The following is an 11,497-nucleotide window of genomic DNA, read 5'->3' as shown; positions in this document are numbered from 1 at the left end:
GACGTGTTATACGTGGGCGAATGCGGTACACGTTCGGCGCTAACCGGCGCGGGAGGCGTTCGTCCGGGCGAGAGCTCTTGAGGCTTGCTCAACTATCGTCCACCTAACGCGTTCGAGCTAAGAGTTTCCCTTTCCCCTGCACTCCCAGCTGGGAGCAAGCTGACCGAAGATGTAGACGCTACGTCAACCCATCGCCGATTTCGAAGAAGTGCGCCGGCCTCGTATGCTTGCACCTAGCAACACTACTTCGGTGCACTATGGGGAACCAGCGGTATACCTGATTGAATGAGCGGCTAAAATATTCTGACGACAGGCAGGGAGGCTATGCATATGACACTGCATTTTGAACGATAACAAACGTGCGCCGCTTATATTACCGCTTGCTTTAGACTCGTGCGTACAGCCAAGCTCTGTCCACGGCCATGCCTGTTGCGAGCAGTGCACGCGCTCTCGTTCTAGCACGCCGATGTCCAATCGTGAAAGAAGCAGGTTACGTGTGCCTCAAGAGGAGCGGCGAAACTGCTTACGCGAAATAGCAGCCTGCGCTACAGAAAACTGATTCCTCCGCCAACTGGACTGCGGGTCACGACGCTACTCTTGGCAGGCAAAGTTTCAGCTCTAGTGGCCTATATATTAACAGGGAAGGTGTGTCTGTGACTGCGGCTAGGCGTGAAAAACTTGTCCCGCTTTCGACTATTGCCTTACATGCAGCTGGTGAAAAATTTCTGCATACGCAATTTTCGAAAATGTTCCTATTACTTTCAGTTCTGTTAATTTCTCGCTTATTGAAATCAAGTCGGCTTGCTATATGCGTATCTTCCTCTCGTGTAGCAGATACTTTCGACAGATGAATGAAAACGACAACGTGGGGTTACTGAGTGATGTCAGGATAAAATGAAACACAGATGAAGGCACATGCAACATATAATAGGTTAGATAAGAAAATCAGAATTGGCCTGGGTTTCATGTGGGAAAGTTGCCGTCGGAGAAAGCGTAAGGGAGCGTTCGCACCTCAGTCACCATGCTTAAGCTGTTGACGCTAATGAAAGGGGCTCAGTTAGAGAAACAAATTACACACTTGCGAGCGGGATTTGTTCTGTTTCGTTATAAATCGGCTGGCTATAGGGACGTAGAGGTAAAGTATGACTCCGCTATTCAATTTCTCGGTGTTCCGCTACAATAAATAAAGAAATAATAAACACTATAGAACTATCAACTAAATGCTAGTAAACAAAAAAAAATATGAAAGCGGAAATGAGGATAACAAAGCTAATTATGTCACAACGCATGAACTCACTCACGCAAACGACACTGTTGTTAGCGTTTAAATCAAGCCAACGTCCTGTCTTTGCTCACACTCGTGGCACCACCCGGTGCTAACAACTGCGCTAGTGCCACGTGGCACTAGCGCAGTTGACAAGCAGGGGAACTGTTGGCAATTCAACTTGACGCAGTGAAGCTTGCACGACTCTCTGATTGGAGTAACTGCATGGAAGCACACTCAGCAGTATACCGGCAACGTAACGTTCATTACGCCCGGAATGGATTGGCCATAACCTCACCTATATCGCTGCACGAAACTATTTCTAAAGCAGGGCAGGTTCCTCGGGCGCACGCGGTTGCGCAGGCAGTGCTGCCGTTCAGGGTCTAATTATATCTGCCCTGCGCTCAGAGCAACACCGATGCCGCAATGTCTTCGTTTCAGGCTAGACGTGGGCGCTGGCTCCGAATCTCTGGCTCCGATGCAAGGCTGTGCCTTCTTAATCTCCGTTTTCTTCTCCAATCTTTTGTTTCTTGCTGCAGTGGGTCCTGTGTTCGTTTCCTGCTTCTTTGTTCGCTCCTCTCACCTGATGCGATATGTGTGCTGTTTTGTTTTCAGGTTTACAGAAAACCGAGAGACTATTGCTCTGGTGAAGCCACGTGTCTCCCGTTGCGCAACTATGCCGTGAAGGATGTTCTTGCGAAGGCTAGTTGCTTTTTCGCTTAGCCCACTCTGCACAGTTTATTACTAAATCATTTCCTTAACTCAACAAGAATTCGCAAGTGAATCTGCTATTTTTCAGCAATGTGCTGTGTGATGGAAGGAACTGCTGAGCCTGCTATGATGTGCGCTATAATCGTAGCCGGAAAGCAATTACATTTATGGCAGAACAATATGTTTGATGTAAAAGCATTCCTTGTATTGCATCGCCCCCCCCCCCCCCTTTTAGCAACAAAAATGTGCGCGTGGCTATAGATTTCGCCATAGCGAACGGAAGGGAAGCGATGGTGCAGTAGTGTGTTACGAAAACAAAATGAAAACGAAGAGCCTGGTCCGCCACTTTCATATGCTCCCAAGTTTTCTTACTAGTGGCTTTCTTATATCCCTTTGTGTGCGTGCTTGTGCGTGCTCGTGTGTGCATATATATATATATATATATATATATATATATATATATATATATATATATATATATATATATATATATATATATATATATATATATATATATATGTGCGTGTGTGTGTGTGTGTGTGTGTGTGTGTGTGATTTGACGACAAAAAGCAAAGGCTTCAAAATGGGTCTGGTCTCGTGCTGCGGTTCTTTGTCCAACGACTCTCAATAAACAAAAATATCTCTGGAACTAGAGTGATTTCAACGTACTTCCCTCGTTTACGAAAAGCTTTCAACGGTTAGCCAAGACTGCGTGGCCTCGAGGGACGACACTCGGTCCCTGTGTTGCAACCCCCCATCAAGGAGACGGCACACGTGGAATACGATAAAAGCAAATCATCATGCTGCACTTTGAACTCAGTGCTGGAGAACACACCGCATTTACTCGAATGTAGGCTGAACGCAAATATAGGTCGACCCCTATATGTTAATGCGATGAGATATTAAAAAAAATATTTATTCGAGTATATATATAGGTCGGCCCACATCTTTTTAGGAAAAAAGCGAAAACCTTCCAACATCACACATTTACCGTAAGCTCGGCTACTAAATCTCACTGGTAGATGCCACTAGCTGCTGCCTCGTCGGATGCCTAACAGGCACCCTCGGCGCCTCTAACAACGTCGACCTCGGTGCCGTCAAGTGGTTGATATACGCAGCGTTTCTTAACGCCAGTCAGGATGATGTCCAGGCTGACCTCACGGCGTGCTTGCCGGTGAAACTCCGTCAGCTCGGTACTATTACTAGCTAATTTCTGGAAAATAAGGTCAATATCTCATTCCCGGTAACATTTTGGACAACAAAAAAAATATTACCACACTGCGTGTTTGTGGGCTCAGGCGGACGGCGCCACCGCCAGTGGTGTCGTCCGCAATGTTCTCGATTCGAAGCTAAAAGTAGTGCATGATAGTATAATCTGCCGAAAACGCGCTACGCGTACTAGGAATGTATCTCTCTTCCTGCAGCGAAAGGAAAATGCATTTCGTACAATCAACCACGAGGTGTTACCGAACACGAGAACTGAGAAGCAGCTGTATGTCTGCGAAGACTTACAACGCAGGCTAGTATTCGCATTTACAGCCTGTACCAGTATATATGTGAACAACATTGTGACGTTCGGTTTTGCTGACTACGGTTAAAGGCTGCTCGGAAATTGACTGTCTTCTGAGATTTCGTGGTCCGTAAACTTTTGTGGTTGATTGTAGAATAATGATTTTTTTGCCGATGAATTTTCTTCTAAGTGCACACTGCTAGGTCACGGGCAGCGGGTTTGTCAGTTTGTATGTACATTCGCAAAGCAAAGGGCAACTAAAGGGATTTTCCATCCTAAAGGCAGGGACAAGGAACCTTGAATGCCATTATTGGCATAGCTATTGCTTATGAAACGTTGGAATGCATTACAACGCACGGGTTTCTTGCCAAGTCGGATGCTCAACGAATAAAAGTCATCCTCAACTGTAGTTGCGCGGGAGAGGCGGACGGTAGATGGTGCAATAATTTTCTTTGTTATTCGGCAACAAAAACCCGCCGTGGTTGCTCAGTGGCTATGGTGTTGGGCTGCTGAGCACGAGGTCGCGGGATCGAATCCCGGCCACGGCGGCCGCATTTCGATGGGGGCGAAATGCGAAAACACCCGTGTGCTTAGATTTAGGTGCACGTTAAAGAACCCCAGGTGGTCAAAATTTCCGGAGTCCTCCACTACGGCGTGCCTCATAATCAGAAAGTGGTTTTGGCACGTAAAACCCCAAATATTATTATTATTATTCGGCAACAAAGCGTATCTACAAAACAGCCGGCCTCATAGACGTCGCGTGATGGTGATTCGTCTTATGGACTGCTTAATAAAACAAATTTTGGTGTTATACATGCCAAAAACACGATATAATTACGAGGCTTGCCGCAGTGGGAGACCCCTAATGAATTCTGTGTACCTGGGATTCTTCAACGTGCACCCCATGCAGCAGGCACGAGCGCTCTCGTATTTCGTCCCCATAAAAACCCGGCTACCGCGTCCTAAAATTATAGCGGGTGTTTCAGCGGTCACTTTCAAAATTCTTCTGCAAATTAATTTTGGCAGATTGCGCAATTCTAGTCCACTTCCACGAAAAAAAAAATTAAAATACATAATCGATGAATTAAGAAAACTGCACTAATTCAGTTTTTAACTAATTAGCTTAGGGCACATATTGCAATTTACAAATTCTAGCGGGTGAGACTGCAACGCCTGTCCACTTGAACATAATTGTGTGGATGACGGCATTTACAAGACATGCGCCGTCAAACTTGCAATAAATTTGCGCTGTCGTTCCATTTACTTTATGAACGAAATGTCGTTTCATGCATTGAAGGAAATAAGTAACTGGAACGCCAATGCATTTCTCCGCAAAGTTCGGGAATTAATATCTGGAAACTGGCATCAACCTAAGAATTCGTTCCATGTCCGCTTACGAACTCCCCGGCTACAATTTGTACATTGCAATATGTGTCATAAGGTAACTAGTTAAAAACTTATGCAGTGAATTTTCGTTAACTTGTCGATTATGCATTTCAGTTTTTAGAGATAGTAATGTCATCCTCTTTGAGAAGGCCTGCTCATGGACAAGAATTGCGCTATCTGCAACAGGTAACCTTACGAATTTTTTGAAAGTGTTCGCCGAAACACACGCTATACAGTGCTAGCGCAAAAAGTTATTATGGATTCGTACAACAGTTTGATCTGAGTTTTGACAAATGGATTTCATTTTCTTTTCTGCTTTCTCTGCTTTTCTTTCTTTTATTTATTTGTGTTCTTTCTTTTTTTTCTTCTTCTTCTAGGGAATGTCCCCTTGTTTACACCAATAGTAATAAATCAAATCAGTACGCGGAGCCAGGACCACGCTGCCGCGTCGTTTTTGAACGAACTCGACATTCACGCCTGCTTCACTATATATGAGAGACCGGTGCTCGGCGACCCTGAATCCGCCGGGCCACTTTTTAACTTTTGAAGGGCACGTTGACCAGTTCGTTCGAACTACACATCCGCAAGATATTCCCAGTAGTGAAACATGCGCAGGCGCGGATTTCAGTGCGGAAGTGCAGATTGATTTATTATTTTCCAGCGCAGTAAGAATTTTCCAAACGCTGAGGACTTGGTTTCTATCAGTTTCGTCGACGAGGCTAATATTGTTTCTTTTAAACGTGCGGAAATATTAAGGTATTGCGCACACATAACGTGTGCGAGACGTATCGGAGAAAAAAGGTCTGGCACCTTCTGCAAGTTTAATCCTGCCTGCAGACTAATGAAACACTGACTCAGTTTGCTGTCCTTTTGCTCTGTCACCTGACAAATGAGTTGTAAAAAAAAGAATGAGTGTTTCTTTTCTAACGGAAGAAAACAATCTTAGGACAAGAAAGAAAAGAAGAGAGGTAGATGTTACAGTATGCGAAGAAAAAAATTGTAGTCTGTGGTTTTCGCTGACAGTAAAAGAAAGAAAACGGGAAAGTCTTTATAAAGGGGCAGCGATAGATCGCTAATGTCCGTCGACTCTCATATGCATTTCTACAACTTTGTCTCAGCGTAGGCGAGACAACGGACACTTCGATGTGCACGTACTCGCGGCTGTAAAATATATATATATATATATATATATATATATATATATATATATATATATATATATATATATATATATATATATATATATATATATATATATAATTTTTTTCTGCTTACTTTTTACTTTCCTTAGTTAGTTTCCTCTTTCCTTTTCTTTCTTCCCGTTTTCTAAACCTCTTTCTGTCACTACCGTGTAGGGTAGCAAACCAGAAGCTGTCATCTGGTCAACCTCGCTGCTTCGATCTCTCTTCCATCTGTTTCTCGCACTGAAGACATGCATGCAGAGTCTATGCAAGGTTCCTGAGGAGGTTTCTGGCCGCATTGCGTGCCGGATAAAAACAAGGCACACGCGAGGTGAAAAGCAAAACGAACAACATGAAAGGCCCTGAGGGGACAGGCTTTGAAAAGGCCACGCGCCTCAGCCGAGGTGGCCTAGTTATTCTGTTTGGCAGCAGATCACTATCGCGCGGTGCGCTGTTACGTAGGGTGCGGACCGTGCTTGGAAGGTGTCCGTTTTATACCCGCATATTTCCGCTGTAAAGATGCTCCGGGCGCGTGCTCGCACACACATCTCCCCCGTCTGTTTGCGCGACAGGCGATGGATGGCCTTGCGACAGCGCCTTGTGGAGGGAGGGAAATGAAAAGAAGGCAAAACAACGAGAAAATGACGTTGGTGTGCGGAGAAAAGTTGTAAACCAGGCTTCTCGTCCATTGGCTCATTCGGCGAAGATCGTGGAGAAACCAGAGCGTGGTTATACCGAGTGGCCGCCTAGCAGGACATTTTTACTTCGCGATGGCTTCTTGTCTTTAGAGTACCCGAACAAGTCTCGTCTAACAGTTTCTCGTCTAAGTAGATGCAAATTTGAATTGATTTGTGGGTTTCAAAGAAGTTCTCTGACATTCGTAAAGGTGATTTCATTTTTAACACAGCAGCCATAATATGGGCGCGATAGTTTCCATCGAAACAAACGGCGAATGGTGTCCCCACAATATCCATAGAGAAATAGCACGTGGAGGATTTGCGTGGGCAGCGTTGCCGCAGAATTTAGGTGTTCTCAAGATCGAGTGTCCGTAGAAATATGTCCACTCTTACGAAGCAGTTTTTTTAAAGCTATATTTAGAGGTTGGTGCTCGTGTGTGGCGGCGGCTATTGCCCTTGTTTAAATCGAATGAAACAAATAGGGACGCAATGTGTTTGTATTGAAAACACTTTGAGGCTCCAATTGCAAGTATCAGTTGGTGCGACGCTTTTGCAAAGGAGTAATAGTACCAGGGTTATGTATAGGGAATTCTATTCTGAGCTTAGAATTATACAGGTGGTTGATATTAAACAACTCCGACTTTAAGATGAAATATAAAAAAAAAACTATGACACATAGAAACCTTCGGTTTGTGGCATCTTGTAAACCAGTTCCACAACATTTTTGTTGACCTTTTCTTAATCCGTCGTTTTGTTTGAAGTGCTGAATAAACACCAAGATTGATAACACCTCAAAGGAGAGCCCAATGTGTGGTTTGGTATGCGTAAACGAAGTCACCCATTGCTGTCCAACGAAATTTTCGAAGGGAATTTCTACAGAAACCACCAGGCATGTTGAGCTTATTAGGATGATTCCACAAACAGTAGGTATCAATGTATCATAGTTTCTTGTATTTCAATTTGAAATCAGGTGGGTTTCATGTCGATACCCTGTATATATTGGCGGGGTTAACAGTTGACTAAACGGCGGTGGAGCAATGGGCACTGAGCGCCTACGGCAGAACTTTAAACAAGGTAGTGCAGGGGGACCAGGGTTGGGCCTCTTTTAAAGTGAGATAAGCACATAGAAAGATCATTTCTGAAGAAATGCTCAGTAAGAGGAACGTGGACGAAAATAAATGGGTGGATAAAGTGCATCTATATTTGTACCTCAGAAGCGTGCGCACTAAATAAAGGAACAAGTCGATAAAGTTCGTAACCAAGTTCAGTGTAATTTAAAGCGCAAAAAGACAGCCCCGAGTCATCAAAAAAAGAAAGTGAGAGAGACAGAGACACGGAATTAGATGCAAAGTATGGAAACAAAAAATGTCCACGGAGATTCACAAATATGGCAAGAGAGAAATAAAAAGAAAAAATCTACACATAGCAAAAAAGGGCAGTGCCACGCTATTTCAAGCCCGAGCTGGCTGTCTGAGGTCAAAAAATGTACACGAGTAAATATTGGGAACAGGATGAGGTATGTGTATACTGTGGTAATATCTGGAAGCCACTCAGCACGTCGTAATGGAATGCCATAACATTCTCCCAGTAAAACGCGTAGAAAACGTCCTTTGTGCTGAAGCAATATGATTCCGAGCTGACGAAGACATTAACTGGCCAGCAGGCGAGAATAGCAAGATGTGTTCGAAGTATGTGGAGTAGGTGGACAAAAAATCGGAGAAGACATCGAAAGAGTCGGTGTCGTTCAGAGGAAACTTGAGCTAGGGGCCAGCTGCTAGGCCACCTAATCAAATACATGCAAAACGCAAAAAACGCTCTTCAGGCTCTGGACCAACTTCACTGAAATTTATTGCATTCGTGAAAAAAGGTTAAACTCCAGTTGCTCTAATGAGCGAAATTTTAATTTTGCGCCTGACATTTTGTTTAATTACGAAAGGTAGTAAGCTTGGAAAAAATTGAAAGCAACTAGTTTACAAATTCGTTACTCTGCTTCCAAAACGTATAACGCAGTTTTGTGAACTGCATTCATTAGAGCATCTAAAGCATTGAAATTTGATAGAATAATTTACAGCTTTCTTGAATGGCCTATAACATTTACCAGGGTTTTGCAAGAAGCCCATTCACAAAATAGTAATATATTTCAAGGAACTATATAATGCACATATTTCATCTCTTGTAAATGTAGTATTAAACATTTTTTCTATATTTTGTATTCTTCAACAAATGTTATAAAATATTGGAAACCGAATTAAAATTCTGCTTTCTACAGCCTCTACAATTTATTTCTTACATATAAATGTAACGAGCCTAATCAAGATTGGTGAAGTGGTCGCCCATAAAAAACGACTTCTCTTTTCCCATGTATTCAGGCAGGAGCGCCCGAGCTAAAGCATCCTCTTAAAGCCCAGGCAACATCACAATGTGCCAATATAGTATAATAAGAAGAAGATGAACTCTATAACTTCCGCCCCTTGCCCGAGAGATTTTACTGAGAGAGAGAGAAGATCACGGAGAGATAGGCAAAATGCCAGACGTGGTAAACCTGAAAAGAGGCAGCAAAACCCGATTAGCTTGCAGCACCGTCGAGGTCAATGCTGCTACCCCACCGAGTACATCAACAGGCCGCGAGCTTCATTCCGAACACGCATTTCACCCCCACCAAGAACTTAGCTGACAACACCCAAATCTCCAGGGAAATTGGGGAGAAGCTCGTCGTCGCCCCGCTGCCCCGCAGCGTTCGTCCCCTGCACAATGCTGGTCGTCGTACGGCAAGAGAGTCCGATGATACTAAAGCAAATCTACAAGGACAAGATCTACGCAAGCTTCGTCGTGGATGCAGCCGCGTACCGAGACCGCAAGGCTTTTCCGGTTTCCGCCGTGGACACGCTGGGCGAAGTGATCCGGACAAAGTCCGGACAAGGACTCACTCCCTCAGTCATCGGATAAACGAATGAACCCAGAGTCAGAGGGTCCGCGCCAGTCATCACACTTCAACTCCCAACAAACTTCAACTCTCAACCTGAAATCCTCAAAGTATCTTTCCGGCTACTTGCACGGCTCCGTCACATGAGGAGGGGAGCGGGGGCTCCTGTAGCAGCATCGACGTCGAGGAAAATGAGGAGAACGGCGGCTGGCTAGGGAAAGGTCATTACCTAGGAAGCGAAGCAGTCTCCTGGCTCAGATCACGAGCGGCCGGCGCGAGGTGACCGGGAGATTTTTATCCGCCGAGGAATGGCCGTCAGCTAGGGCCTTCTGCTCAGTGAAAATATGCTCCTGTTTATTGTGGCTCGTCGTCATCACTGATTTTGCACGTCACAAGCTCATGCAGGTTACGTGAGTATTTATTACCGCACCGCTTCGAAGAAAATACCGCAGAAAGTATTGTCAGCAGTCCTGGTCATCATCATCTCACATGATAACTGTGCTCAAGTATAAGGCAACTGCTTCAGCTATGCATGCATTACAGTAGAGACTCGTGTGAGGGCTGCACCCCCATCTTGGTATCCCAAAATTTGGTAAAAACATTTCCAGTGGAGAAGCAAACGCGTTTGGCGCCGCGATGCCGCGCGCACGCATCGACGAATTTTGCCGCGCTGCGTACTTCCGCGTGCCACTACGAAATGGCTAAAGCCACCTAGAGCCATATGTCTAGAGCCATATAGGTAGCTAGAGCCATATAGTAGCCGCCCTTAGACCGGACCAAACCGAACGGTTTGGCCCCGCGTAATGGCCGCACGTCATCAAAATTGTGTAAAAGAAGTGCGGCCCTTACACGATTCTATACAGTAATAAGCTTTTCAGGCCTCACATCGTGTTTTTGGGCTTCTAACCGAAATAGCTATCTGACCACAGATCGTGCAGCTTTATGTGGACACGCCTACATTCTTTATCGATTTGCGGTGATCGTTTTTCCGCGGCTACGGAATGTTACAATGTTATCGCTCGGAGCAAGACGTGCTTTCATGGGACAAAACTTTCAAATATCGTTGCTGATGTAATAGCTAAAGAATTGGATTGCGCGCATGACGACAATAGTGGTGTGCTATCGCGCTCAGCGTCAACTACAACGTGCGACCGCTTGCCACGCGCTTTCGTGTCGTAGCTCATATTGGAGCGCGATAGTACATTCTTGAGCGCACGCGAGCGCCAGCGATTACACAGGAATGTACGATGAGTCGTGTATAAATCGTCGACGCACTTGACCCATGCATCCCGTTCCTACAGCCTATAATCGCACTTGCCGTTATCTTTGTGCTATGAGTTTCACTTGTTTTTCTGGGCGCAAGTTAACCCAATAAAGAGTTCAGTTCTTAACTCACACTTCTGACGTTGTCTACATCTTCACCGTAATCACAATATTTTTATCTCTAAACAGCAGGACGACCCTACACAGACAATGTACAGACAATATTACGCACCACTATTGAGACAACGCCTTATTCACGACTGATGTTGAGTGCATTTTTTTTTTTGCTGCATTGAATGTAGATCACGAAATGAAAGCCAAAGTGGTCCTACACCTGAAGCAGGCACGGAGCTGTATGAAGAAAAATGATACACGTCGCTTGGAAGTAAAACTTCGCTGTTGAAGGAAACTCGTCTTCGTCCATGAATTGGTCCCATCGAACCATCGTTTATCCGAGTAAGATGCCCTAACCATCTAAGCTAAAACCAAGGCTAGCGGATTGTCAGAACTAATTATTCTGCATTATTCTGTGGGGAAAGATTTCCTAAATAAATTAACCGCACTGAACCATGGACTATGGCA

This window comes from Dermacentor variabilis, chromosome 3 (genome assembly GCF_050947875.1).
Source record: "Dermacentor variabilis isolate Ectoservices chromosome 3, ASM5094787v1, whole genome shotgun sequence".
NCBI lineage: Eukaryota > Metazoa > Arthropoda > Arachnida > Ixodida > Ixodidae > Dermacentor > Dermacentor variabilis.
The sequence above is the reverse complement of the archived record's forward strand: the minus strand, read 5'-3'. Positions refer to the sequence as shown.